The 4,176-nt window shown below is 37.1% G+C and overlaps 1 long non-coding RNA gene across 1 annotated transcript; it reads right to left on the bottom strand.

Moving 5' to 3' along the window:
- Positions 1 to 2,962: 2,962 nt before the first annotated feature.
- On the bottom strand, positions 2,963 to 3,817 carry LOC143741512 (uncharacterized). The gene is made up of 3 exons (XR_013205096.1): positions 3,753 to 3,817; positions 3,242 to 3,322; positions 2,963 to 3,119 (listed from the first exon to the last, which is right to left on the bottom strand). It is a non-coding gene; the product is annotated as an uncharacterized LOC143741512 (long non-coding RNA).
- Positions 3,818 to 4,176: the final 359 nt, after the last annotated feature.

Genomic DNA, 4,176 nt, shown 5'->3' with positions numbered 1-4,176 from the left:
TTCAATATTAGGCTGCTTAGATTAGCTCGGCCGGAACTGGGAACACTTCCCTTAAATCCTGATGTACTCGTTACATCATAAGAAGAATGGCATCTACGCTAATTTTAGTGTCTTTGTTTATCCCAAGGTTTTACTGCAGCCTGCCGGATCCAGGCTGTTTCCAGATCTGACGAAGGACTTTCGCCTGGACCTGATGACAATGCAGTGCTGAAGTGCCAACTAGCCTCTCCCTATGGAGGATCCCTACACCACTCTACAGATAAAGCGTTGTGGAATTTTTCGGTTCACGTACCTACCCAAAGTGATAAGATAAAATAAAATTCTGCATCAAAATTTATAGGCAAGACAAGTAGTTTGTTTAGGCATGGTTTGTAAGGAATTACAAACCTGCGCACATATATTCAAACGCACATAACTATAGAATAAATTCTTAATGTGCATGTGAACGCCATCAGCGTCTATCACAGGTTTACGTTTAAAGTCTGTTTAGAGAGAACGGTGTCGTCTTAGCGGCCCCTAATTACAAATGATCATTTAGACGGAAGTGAATCAATCAAAACTAACTTTAGCTGGAAAAAACATTTTTCAAGAACCACTATAAAACCAAACCAATCTCTGTTACCTTAAATTATATGTTTATCTCTGTAAAGCTGCTTTGAAACAATCTACATTGTTAAAATCGCTATATAAATGAGGATGACTTGACTTGACTTGACTTGAACGATGGCCAGCACTCTTCACAGAGAGACAGGTAAGCTATTTTTGTTCTCAACCAATAAAATAATGCAAATCAAAAATAAATTCAAAGTGTGTGGCTAGAAATCCAAACACTTGTTGGAATGTTAATACCTCTGCCACCTCTCCATCCCTACCCATGGAGTAGGTTTGCTGAGTTTAATAGAATCGCCAGTAAGAATCTTGAGGGAGACTTCTTTGAGGCTCTGGACCAGTACGCCCCACGTTTCATCGAACTTTTCAAAACAAAAAAGGGAACTGTTGGCCAGAAACTCAGGGAGCTGATGCAGCACATGAGCTGGATGGTAAGTAGGTTCATTTTGCTTTTGATCTGTATGATAGTTCATCATTCAAGTTCTAAATGAGACGATCCAAACCAACCTATTTTATTTCCTGTCTGCTTGTGCCTTGCAAATTACTCTGTTAACTGGTCTTTTCTCTCTCTGTGTATCATTAGACACCAGATGTGACAGTACTTCACTCTGTTGTCCTCAATGGCATTCCCATTGTACTCGGTGACGACTCCAGTGAATTCTACAAGACCTGCTCTGTAAGTACTTGCACATAAGAAAAAGTTGGTCTGCATGAATATAAAACTGTACGTGTGTTGACATAGATGTAATTCTATCTGCTCGATATACAATATACATTTTGTACAGTGATTGATGTATTTTGTATAGCAATACCTCCACAACTAATCTGGGAGATATGTAAACAGCCAGCAAATAAAAATTTGGCGTCGAACCCGGGTCTCTCACACCAAAGGCATGTGTCTTATCCACTGCGCCATCAGGGTATTTAAACTGCCTCACTAACCACTCTCTGGCTGCGTCCGGAACCGCATACTCAATGAATAGGTACTTAATTTCAATAAGTACTTACTTAACGACCGCTAAAAGAGTAGGTACTTTATACCCAAATCTCGTTGAGTATGAATGCGAACCGGACATCTGCCATGTTGACGTTATCATGTGACCTACGACGCGTTATCACAAGTGCAACAACTTAAAAGATATGAACGACACGTTTAATTAATCTCTGTAATATCTTGATATTGATTAAACCTGCTTTGTTATTGTACTATAACCAATAAATTTAGGTTGATTTAAGTTCTTATTTTTAACGCTTCTAATGTGACCCACAGTTTAAATATGCTATATATATATATATATATATATATATATATATATATATATATATATATAACACCTTAAATATATCATTTTTCATTACAAAAAACCTAAATCGTCATCTCTTGAATATGTTTTTAATTTCTTTATTTTAAATCCAAAATGTTCACCCACAAGCAAAAAGCCCTTTTGGGCCCCTAAGGGCTGTCCTTTATGTTTTCCTCTTTTTCTTGTTGAATGTTTCATCCCTCTGGATTATAAATAACAACAACATCAGTTTGTTTGTACTGCTATTATTCAAAGATATTTAAACTTGTCATTTTTCTATTTTTCCTGTGTATATAATATCATATTATGATGGATGCAAACCCATATTTATGTTTTCTGTCATTATGATTGTTCATCCTGATCTTTTATGTAACTATAAGTTCTGCAATAAAAAATTATATGAGCGACAGGTGCACTAACACCTCATAACATCAGTAACTCGACAGCCATACCTAGAACAGTTTTCCTCAGCGTTTGTAATGTCTGCACATTGCTCACAGCACACGACTGCTCGAAGATCTCACCTTTGGAGAAGACTGTTGATTTGTATAATAGAAAAATGTAAGTATCACTCCTTAAAAAACAAGATTACCCCAGAATGAATTGCATCGCTAGCCCACCCCAAAACTTACACAATAATAATGATAAATGCTGACCAAAACTTTTTACTGAAAATTGTATATTTTAGTAAAACAAGCAAAATGTAATTTGTTTTGTCATATGACATATGCATGAATACACACTAGATGAATGCAGTAAATACAGTTATAGTCAAGCAATGAATTAAAGCATAAATATATTAAATATTAAATAATTGTATTTTATTTACTGACAACAACAATAAGAAACATGGATAAGTAAAATAATGAATAAAAGTAACCATTGGAATAAACAAATGCATATACAAGTCAACAACACATGAAACAAAGCTTTATTCACTGCACGTATTTACTACAAGCATTTACTACAAGCAACTACAAGCATGTATTTACAGGCGCTGAACCCCACATCCTACTGCCATCTCCAAACAGCGGTCCTCATTCTGTGGCTTTATTCTGATGAATCAGCTGACCACCAGGTGACCGTGCCTCCGTGCCGGAGGTTGTTCTGAGGCGATAAGGGCCGGTGGAGTGATGGAGCGTCTCATCCATGGCACCATTTCCAGGATTCAGCTCCGGGCTCTCCATCCTCAGTGCTCACACCAGTCTGCAGACATTTCAGATCCGAATGAGAAAAGTGCTGTAATAACTGTGTTTGAAATTACAATAATTAAAATAAACTACAACTTAAGATTTGAATAGATTTTGTTATTAATTTCTGTAGTATACTCATTCAAAGCCTTTGATGCAGCATTCAGCTTCATGAGCCACTCTCCACTCCCCCAAATGTTCCTCAATTTATCAACAGTACTAATGGACAAATAAAATAGATAACATGTTTAGTTACTTTATAGATTTGTGTATTTACCTTACTTACAGCACATTTATCTAATGTAAACAGTGTTGCCACAACAGTAAATTCTAAAATAGCACACATACATCAGATGTCTATTTTATGTTGTGATGTGCTCATCTGCAATACTTATAGAAGATTTTCTTGTCAGATGTAAATAGACATTTAAAATAAGCATCTTTAAGAGGTATATGGTTTATGTACATCTACTTTGGAGATGTGTGCTTACTGGAGCTCTCCTGATAGCAATACATAATAAAGTGTTTTTACAGCAAAATCACAACTATACTATACTGTCTAACGTCTTTACACCTTCAACAATTTGACAGTTTACTCTAGTCTACTGTATTGCAACACATTTTAACACAAGGCACCGTGTTTACTCACATTTGAAAACACCCGCGTCGCTGATCGTAATGTTGGATAATGACGTATCCTCTCCCGTTGCCTCCTGGGATAGAAAAGTATCCGTCGATGGTTGCTTCAGAATCTGGGCTGAAGCAGTAAGCCATCCGGGAACTTCTCGCCTACCCTTTTATGAGTACTGAGGTTTCGGACATACTACTCCTTTCAAATACTGTTTTCGCCTACTATATAGTAGGAAAGTAGGAATATTCCGACGCACTATAATTATACGTGAGCCCGAATCTCGCGATAATTAGTACGTCACTCTGGAAATTCTCGCCTACTCTTTTATGGATACTAAGGATTCGGACATACTTATTCGCTCGCCTACTGCTTTTTCCCTACTATATAGTAGGGAAGTATGCGGTTTCGGATGCAGCACATCTCTCTGCTCCTCCAGGTATGA

The sequence above is a fragment of the Siphateles boraxobius genome, unplaced genomic scaffold (genome assembly GCF_051911475.1).
Source record: "Siphateles boraxobius isolate OS27281-9 unplaced genomic scaffold, OSU_SipBor_1 19, whole genome shotgun sequence".
Taxonomy (NCBI): domain Eukaryota; kingdom Metazoa; phylum Chordata; class Actinopteri; order Cypriniformes; family Leuciscidae; genus Siphateles; species Siphateles boraxobius.
The sequence above is the reverse complement of the archived record's forward strand: the minus strand, read 5'-3'. Positions and strand labels throughout refer to the sequence as shown.